Source organism: Callorhinus ursinus, unplaced genomic scaffold, assembly GCF_003265705.2.
Source record: "Callorhinus ursinus isolate GAN/ISIS: 27379988/994484 unplaced genomic scaffold, GSC_fseal_2.0 scaffold1, whole genome shotgun sequence".
Classification (NCBI taxonomy): domain Eukaryota; kingdom Metazoa; phylum Chordata; class Mammalia; order Carnivora; family Otariidae; genus Callorhinus; species Callorhinus ursinus.
In genome coordinates this window covers 86,487,121-86,497,047 of record NW_027397063.1, presented here as the reverse complement: position 1 = coordinate 86,497,047, position 9,927 = coordinate 86,487,121, and the positions used below count along the sequence as shown (strand labels likewise).

Sequence of the window (9,927 nt, the reverse complement as noted above, 5' to 3'; positions counted from 1 at the left end):
GAGAGATGAAAGCTAGTCGAGGAGACGAAACCTCCTGGATCTTCCTGGCCCATGTGCAAAATGGAAGTGAGTTTTTCATGCGATAGTAAACGCACAGGGCAACTTCTGTAGATCTCACCCGCGGCACACTCTCTCCATAAACTGCCGGAGACAGAGCTGACAGAGAACCCCCAGGACTGAGAAATACCGAAGGTCAGAAAGCCTGGACATGGTAAAAGGGAAAAAAAAGAAGTATGGGTCGTTCCTTGGAGATGGTCAAACTAGAAATGCGAAGTGCTCAGTGATGTCAGCGTCAAATCCACATCCCCCAACTGGCCATGCTTCTATTGCCAAGTCAGGTGTGACATTATAGTTTTTGTCTGTGAACTGCAACTTGGAGGAGAGCAGTTGGCATTGTTTTAAAGTGTAATTTTATGGGACAGCTGATTAATGGAAGTCACAGACCGGTTGAAATGATTTGAATCAACTGCACAAAGATTCTTTGGTGGTATCAGAACTAATAACAAGTAAAAGCAGGAAACAATACCTGTGATAATTAAAAAGAAAAACAAAGAAAAAGAAAATTGCAACCTCAGGTGTGTATTTAAAGAGTTCTGACTCTGCTTATTTGCAATCATGTAAGTGAACATAGCTCAGGATAAAACGAGGCCAATATTTGAGCTTTAGGTAGCAAAGTGAATTAAGAAATCTAGCTAAATCCTGATTAGAAATAATCACTACTTAAAATACTATAATTCATTTCAGCATTCAATGATATAAATTATTCTAATCTGTTTGATATCTTTTAAAAGCCTCAAAGTATACTGTTTATAACCTCATGATTTCAATAGGGTCAAACATATACTCTGGTAGGAAGAGAGATTAACGTACAAATCTGAAATTTATCATTGAGTTATATGAGAAAAGAAGCTAGTTCTTTCCTGAAAGTTAAAGATGAACAATGTTTGTTTGTTTTTCCCCAGTTAATTATAGGGTCAGCATTATCTTCACTTAATGAAAATATTTAACATAAATAATCCTAAAATATTAACACAAAACTTACTTTCACGTATGTATTGTTTAATCTATGATATTACAAAGTTATTTTCATAAAGCATTTAGTTCACTATGATCCATTATTTTATTTGAGATATTAGGGTGATTTAGATTCATTTATCCCTAGATCCAGTAGATATGTTTATAAATATTATCTTTATGTGAGTTAAGGAAGCTAGAATATGAGTTCTTGCCATGAAAAGGGGGCTGGAATAAAACCAATCTCAATAAATTGAAGATGAATGGTTCTACTTATATAGTTATCAGTTGTCTTCTTTCCAAATGAGATCTAAAGGAATAGCCTGTTTTACTTCAATGTTTATCCTCAAACAGTTTTGATTACTTTCCTTTTTCCATTTCTACATTCACACTTCTAATTTAGATATTAAGAAAAATAAATGATTTGCTTCTACATCATTGTTCAATCTTAGAACCGGTGAATGACCCGCCTGGATAATGAGTGGTTTTTCCATTACTGCCAAGCGTCGCCAACGACCCTTACCCTAAACCTATATCAAGATAAGGGGCATTTGTGAAATAAACAATGGGGGAGAAAACAGGAACAATAACTTGTCTTATTTTTACATTTATTTTGTGAAAGCGGGACTTACTTGCCTAAAAGATATGGCCAAGGTTTGGATTTACTTTTGAAAATATAGAATCATGTTTTAGACTAGATTTTGCAAGCAGAATGGTGTTTCTTGCTACTGAGTCATACTGTCTGGGAGAACTAGAAAGGATTCTTTATATTTGCTGTTTTTGTGTTTGAGTCTTCTAAATTTTCTTTCCCAAACCAATGGAAACATACAAATGTTGCATTGTAAATGCACACAATGGTGTGAGCTAACCTGAAATAATATGACTGTTGTTGACTGTGATTTAAAAAAAAAAAAAAATTTCCCCCAGCAGCTGCTTCTGACTTGAGTTTTGAAACATTATTTCCATACACATCCATGAATTATTTAGAATTCCTTAGTTTGTAATTCTCCTCTTCTCCTGCTAGCCGTAATGCTGATTTTAAACCATTGTCCTGAGAAAGATAAAGCACATACAAGACTGAATTTCACATAAACCTCCTATTTATATAAATAGAGTTCTCTATTGCTTTTACTTTTCAGATTAACTTAGTTGTTCAGTAAGGCAAATACATAGTTCATTCAAGTTTTAATGTGAACCAATAATGTAAAATGAGAGTTTAGGTAGGTATAGTATCTATAAATATAAATAAAGAGTAAAGAATAGTTTTGCATTGTAAGAATTGTACGTGGAAACAAAAAAGTCTCTAGCTTTTACATAATTAAGAGTCATCAAGGACGATTCAGCTCTCTAAAAAGTTTCCTCACCCATATTTTTCAAGCTAATAAAAGTTTTACTCTAGTATCTTCTTAAAAATATACAAACACCTAATTTAGAAAAGCATTCTTTATTGGTATGTGACAGTCTTGATTTCTTCAGCAAAGAGAAAAGCATTACAATATTGCTTTCTATCTAAAGAAAAAATAACAAACTGAAAAACTGACCAACTGTCAAATATTTCCAACAAGGGTGATCACGTAGTCTATACATGTTGTAGACAAGCTACTTGGAAGAGGAAGGCAACGCCATTTGCGTGGAACGACATGAAAAAGCATGTCACAAAATCTGTCTTTCCAGATCAAACCTAGCTCTCTTTGCTTTCTCTTTTTACTCTTGCCCTTTCTGCTCTCCTCTCTTTTCTTGGTCTTTTCTTTCCATAAATTTCTTCATGTCCCAGTGAAGTTCCGGTCTCCTCACTGTTCAATTCAAACAGAGCATCTAGGACCCAGCCGGCTTTCCGTTTGACTTGAATTTTCATTCAGATGATTTGCATCCTATAGACACAACACAATTTTTCAAAATAAGATCTGGCAACATTCAATGGTGGGGTTCAACTGCAGATGCCAAAAATGCGAGGTGCTGTGATGGAGTTTTATAGTGTCTAGTGGAAAAACTTGTAAGTGGAATTCTTTCTCCATCAACTTTCTTACATTAAATGGATCAATTTTTAAAAATAAACTCAGGTTTATGGAAGAATCATCAAACACCAAGGCTTGGTTCCTTAGGGCAAAGCGTCTCAGTTAAGACACATTTTTACAATTTGCTTCTATTCCAAACGTTTGATCATTTTACTATGTTTGAGGGAGTTAAAACTTCTCTTCTGATGCTTCTTGCATTCTCCAATAAATGTTGTTTATAAAAACTGTAAACAAATCTGACTGAATACATAAAATTACCATCTAGGAATATAGCCGAAAATAATCATTTTCAAAAGTATTTAAATAAAATGTAAGGTATTACAGATTCTTAGTAGAAAACATGTTTTAGAAATCTGTCCTGATAGTCCAGTTATAAAAAAATATTCTAGATATATTTTAATAACACACCAGATTTCTTAATGACAGAAGTTAATAATATGTAATAACATAAAATATATTAAAACATTATTAAAAATATGCAGATTTTATTTTAAAATTGTTAATTAAATTTTAATTTGCATTATATTTTTTAAGTCAGCAAATTTTAAGGAGTTCCACGATATTTTGAAAATGAGTATTGACATAAATATGAATTATTTAAAAGGACATGAGCTTCCCTGATGGCTTTAAAAATCATTTTAAGAACGTTCCTAACTTAATAGTTTAGTGTTATCAATAGTATTAAAATAATTTAAATTTAAACTTACATTAACATTGTTAGATATTTTAGTAATTTAATTTAATTTAGTAACTTAATTTTAATTTGCCAAGTCAAAAATATTCATTTGTAAAAAAAATTGTTAGTTCTTTCTATTGTGGAATGAAATAGTATGATATTTTTAGGGATATAATATTAGTGTTTTTTCTTAGTAACATAGACTGGTGTGTATCCCCCCCTCATTCCGTGGTGTGAGCACAAACAGGAAGCATAAAATATATTTTTCTAAACCAGTTTGAAATCTTTTTTCAAAAGCTGGAGCATATTTTGCATGTATGACTCTCAACTGTTTGTTTGTTTTGTTTTTTGTTTTTGGACAGGATATAGTAGTAACTTCCTACAATTTTAACTCATTTGAAAAATATACTTATTCCAAAAACCTCAATGGCAAAAGATAAAACCAAGAATTATTGACACATTTAAGAAGGAAATTTGAAAATTGTAAATGCTTTTTGCAAGGAAGTTTTGCTTTTTCCCCAAATGTTTTTGCAAATAATGTAGAGCTCATGATAAACAAAATATGTCTCCCAATAAAGATCACATATTAAATAGGTAATTAACCCAATGTGCAATATTCTCCACCTCTTCTAAATTATTTGGAAATACTTTCCAGTGTCAAGTAATAGCTCATTCATTTATAACTTTATAATGTTTAGAAAATGATAATGCGCTTTTAGCCAAGAAATTACTTAAGTAAAATTATATGACTTGTGACTAACACTTGTGCTTTTGTTTTTAAAGGAAAAAATACAGTTACGTACATTGTTGGGATGTATTTATAGAGCATTTTTATTGTTAAGTTATGCTTTTAGAGCTTTAGGAACATTTGAGAACAATAATCAGTAGTGTGTAATGGTATTGTTAGTGGAGTCCTTTCTATTGAATTTTCAAGATGTTGTAAAATGAGATTATGTGAGTAGCACCTCTGGACACTTTTTCCCATCATTGTGTTGGTATCAATCGCTGACTTCCACCATTTCTCCGGGTATTAAATAGAAGCACTGTTTCCCACTGCCTTGATTGGAGGGTTTATAATACATGACAGAACTGATAACCCTACTGAGATTAAGCATTGTAACATTATGAAAGCTACATGAAACCTACAGCTCCAGAGAGTGTCTCTAAGACAGACGTGAGAAGGTTTAAGACAGACCCGACAAGGTGTACTTTCATTTCTTATTTTAACAAAGCACTTCTCCCCCGAAGCCAATCTGACCCAGAAAGATAGTGAGCAAGCCTGCATTTCCTTTAGCTTCAGCCACCCCGTCCGGCAGCCATTCTACTGGAAGAGGCAACCTTTGCCAGATGCGGATGCTAATGCCTCAGTAGAAAGCGTGGCACATGATCACTTACTGCATGCAGACAGATTGCCAGCACACACCGGATCAGTTTGCAATTGGCAGGACTCAGCATGGCTGGAAATTGAACTATGTATGAAAAAGGGTGTCTATTTCTGGCTCTGCCCCTGCAGTAATCTATAACTATGGAAAAAAGCTTCTCAGATTTGTTTCTTAGTTTCCCACACACACAAAAAGAAAATGAAATTTAACAATCATTGACTCTCTTTTATAAGGAGCTATGGAGATCAGATATTAAAGGATCATAGTCTGATAGAACTGAGGGTGGCATATCAGTTCGTGAGGCCTGGCTGCAGGGACCAATAGAGCTACATCCAACCGCTGGAATTTTAAGGATTTTTAAGAATCTTTAATCAACGGCAGCCACTCATGACCAGAAGTACAGAAACGGCATTCCCTCTCCTCTCCACTCCCTGGACTAATCTTAAGAAGGCAGCTGGCTATCTTAAAGTAACCCTGGAGAGGGTCTGGTCAGCAGTGAACTGCTACCCTTAACTGAATTGTTTTTTTCATATCTTTCCACCTCTCATTTACTGTCCTTCCTCATATTACCCCTCTTCCAAATTCAACCAGTCTACCCAGTGTTTGCACAGACTGAGCAGTTTAGTCCCCATCCAGCTTCCATGAATGGCTGCATGGATTCTGGCTCAGGAATCCTCTTTCCTCTGTCAAAACGTGTTACATTTCATTTTGATAGGGAGGTATCAGCAGACCCCCTGGAAAGAAAAAGCTAAGGATTGAGTAGCTGGTGACAACTAAATGTCATTACCTGCCATATAACATACAAGGGTACTTTTATTTTACCAATCAACGATGTCTTAATCCAAAGGAATTATTTTCTCCTGGTATTTTTTCTAGAGACTTACTTTGGCTAAAACACAACAAAACAAAAAAACAAAACTCAAATCCAGAAATTTTCAAAGGGGATTTAGTTAACTGCAACGTTACAATGGCTAGTGTTAGCCTTATGTTACTCTGAGCTTGTCGAATCATACATGAAGAGTTCTGTTGAATTCTGGGCCCTTCATTCTAAAAGGATTGGCAAATCATAAGGTATTCAGATGAGTATGGAAGAATAGGGGAGAGGTCTGAAAATCAAATCGTGTTAGAACAATTAGAGTAACTGTGGACGTTTTGTGACAAGAAGACTTGGAGATGATGCGCCCTCAAAACCCAATGAAGTCTTCATGTGATGCTCTAAACAGGGAAAGTTTAGAGTGAGGGTTGATAGTTCATGTTTAGCGTGTTGTTTAGCAACTTTTCACAAGCCTACCCTGACTTTCAGGAAATTAAACGAAACTGGCAGAATTACCAATCTGAAGATCCACAAGCTAAAAAAGAAACTCTTGAGGGATGCCATCTCCATGGTGACACTGTAAAGTCCAGAAGGCCTCATATACTGGAAGCCATTTTGGGGGGTCAGGGTCCCAACAGGTCTCTGGGCTTAAGGGAGGAATTAGACTCACTCAGCATGGCTCCCAGGGACCACAGAAGTTGCAGGAGGAAAGATACAGTTCCGTGTATAGGAAAAAAAAATTATTTCCACTGGATCTGTTAAAAGTGAGTACATTCTTCTTTATGAGAGTATTGGAGACAGGCATCAAATGATTGCAATAAACAAAATTCCACTCTAGCATATTTGTTAAAAAGTAGATTCTTGAAAGAAAAAAGAATAAGGAGTCACTGATAGAACTCAACTGCAGACAATGCAGTTAGTCTTCCTGGAAACCAAAATAATGTCCGATATCTCCTCTCTCCGCCTCTTTCTTTCCAGAACCATGCAGTCTCTTCCCTCTCTTTCTCTCTTTAAATTCCCTACATTCTTCTCTGTGCAGAATGGATTGATCCTTGACATTTCTGGTTTCTGTGACTCCATCATTTCAACTTGCTTGCAGCCCTAGCTTGCCACAGCAACTGCTTTATGAACATCCCAGTGTTTCCTTAGCATTCCGGAATCCAACAGCATCTCTATCATTTTGGGGTCTTATAGTTCAATTTCTTCTAACAAGATTTTGTTGGAGCCTTAGGGCCCTTGGGTGGCTCAGTCAGTTAAGTATCTGCCTGCAGCTCAGGTCATGATCCCAGGGTCCTGGGATGGAGCCCCATGTGGGGTTCCCTGCTCAGCGGGAAGCCTGCTTCTCCCTCTCCCTCTGCCCCTCCCCCCTGCTGTGTGCTCACGCTCTCACACTTTCACTCTCTCACTCTCTCTCTCTCTCAAATAAATAAATAATCTTTAAAAAAAATTTTGCTGGAGCCTCTTGAGTCCAGTTTTTCAAACCTAATCCAATTTGTTGTGCCAAGTGTGTTGGTTCTACCAGTTACCAGTATAGTCAAGGCTTTTAGCCAAGTGCTGGGACAGGCAGAGAATTCTTTCAGAAGGGAGTATAGATAATCAGCAGTGTTTCTAGGGCATGATAGTGAGCTTCCTCCTGCTAGAAGTGGAACAGAGAGTGAATAATCATCCCCCGGCATGTTTGTAAGAATATATACATTGGGAAGTTTACCTAAAAATATCCTTCCAACTTTTAAGTTATCCTCTTATAAACTTCAACATAAGTAGCAGATTTGGGAGGGAAATTTGTGTGCATTCTTGGATCACAGCGATTAGATGACTGACCATTCTCCCCTTTATCCGGCTTCGTGTTCTCATCTTACTATTTATGCCCACCATTTAGCCATTCAGCCATTTGTGATGACACTTTTTCTTTCAACTCCCAAATCTAATCCATCAACAGGTCCTGGCAATTCTATCTCCCAAATAACCCATTGTTCCGGAGACTATTCATGCCACCCTAGTCCAAGTCACCATTATCTCTCACCTGATATATTTCAAATGTCTCCTAACTTGTCTCCCAAGGTCTTTTAACCCCATTTTCCAACCTGTAGCTGGAGCAACTCTTCCAACCAATTCTGATCATGTCGTCCCATGTTTAAAACAAGACTTATCAGTCTCCAAGTTCAAAATCAAATAGCCTTCAAGAATCTACATAGTCTGAGTCTTATTAATCTCTCTGGCCTCATCATATACTACTTTGCTACTTGCTCTCAGAGCTCCAGTCATATAGTTTACTTTTAGAAAGTGGGAATATACCAAGTTTTCTATCCCCTCAAGACTTTTGAATTTGCTACTTCCCATAGCAGGAACACTTTGTTCTACCACCCTTAGGCTAGATAACTTCAACTCAGCTTTCACATTTGAAATTACATATTATGTCTTCAGGGTGGCCACCCTAAATGCTGAATGGCACACCATTACTGCTTTCTTGTAACATTCAACTCGTGCAATGTCTGGCTTTACCTCAGAGTATAAGGGACACCAACTAATACTGTCCCGGGATTGCTTGACCTTCACTATAACTCAATAAACACTTATGGAGGGTATGAATTAATGGTAAGCTTAGATCTCATACCAGGCATCCTGAGTATGTGGAATTCTCATTGTCTTACATTTTCAGAGATGAAAACTTCACACTTCTTAAAATCTATGACCATGATTAGGGAAAGCAAGACACTTGGTGAAAACTCCTAAAATCAAGAGCATGTTTTTAAAAGTGTTAGATTATTTCTTCACTGAAGGGAAAAACAGTAAAAATTTTATGTGGGTTATGTTCATGGCGTTTACATTCTAGTAATATAAATATACAAAAATAGACAAAGAATGAAAACACTGAAGTGTTTACCCAAACTTGGCCAAATTTTGTAAGATTTCAAAACTTCAGGAGTTGGAGCAGTGTGAGGAAGAAGAGACAAGAATGACCCCCAGACTGACCAAAGCCCAGAGTCCAGCACCTCCATCCCGCCAACTGCAGCCACCATACCCAACAGAAAGGCTGAGGTGAAGGATGCCACAGGTGAAGCCAAGGTGAAGGATGAGCCACAGAGAAGATCTGCAAGGTTATCTACTAAAACTGCTCCTCCAAAGGCAGAGCCCAAGCCCAAAAAGGCCCCTGCAAAGAAGGAAAAGAAGGTACCCAGAGGGGAAAAGGGGAAAGCTGACGCTGGCAAGGATGGGTATAACTCTGCAGAAAACGGAGATGCCAAAACAGACCAGGCATAGACAGCTGAAGGGGCTGGAGATGCCAAGTGAAGTGTGTGCATTTTTGATAACTGTGTATTTCTGGTGACCATACAGTTTGAAATATTATTTTTTTATCAAGTTTTATAAAAATGCAGAATTGTATTTTACTTTTTTTAAGCTATGTTGTTAGCACACAGAACACTTCATTGTTGTTTTGAGGGAAGGACAGATGTCACTAATAGAATATTCCAGAAGCTAGTGGGGGAAAAACACCTTTCCCTTCTAATTTTGAGAAACTTCCTCTTAGTTCTCAGAAAGAGGGATTCGTGGATGTTGACACATTAGCCACAATGGCACAAATGCTTTGGAGTGTGGAAAAGCTAAAATTTCTTTTTTATGTCCCCTTCTCCCTCCCTGCCTTCAGCAGAGACTTGACTCCCTTAAACCCAGAGACCTGTTGGGACCCTGACCCCCCAAAATGGCTTCCAGTATGTCAGGCAATCTGGACTTTACAATATCACCACGGAGATGGCATCCCTCAAGAGTTTCTTTTTTAGTTTATGGATCTTCAGATTGGTAATTCTGTCAGTTTCATTTAATTTCCTGAAAGTCAGGGTAGGCTTGTGAAAAGTTGTTAAACAACACGCTAAATGTGAACTGTCAACCCTCACTCTAAACTTCCTCTGTTCAGAGCATCACACAGAGATTTCACTGGGTTTTAAGGTGGCTTTCTGACTTTGGTAGTCCATTGAAGAAGGTAGTTTAAAAGTTGTTGTATACTGTTAATGATTGTCTGCCCATGTC

The 9,927-nt window shown here is 37.0% G+C and overlaps 1 pseudogene; it reads left to right on the top strand.

Moving 5' to 3' along the window:
* Positions 1 to 208: 208 nt before the first annotated feature.
* On the top strand, positions 209 to 9,209 carry LOC112819871 (non-histone chromosomal protein HMG-17 pseudogene; annotated as a pseudogene).
* The last annotated feature ends 718 nt before the right edge of the window (positions 9,210 to 9,927 follow it).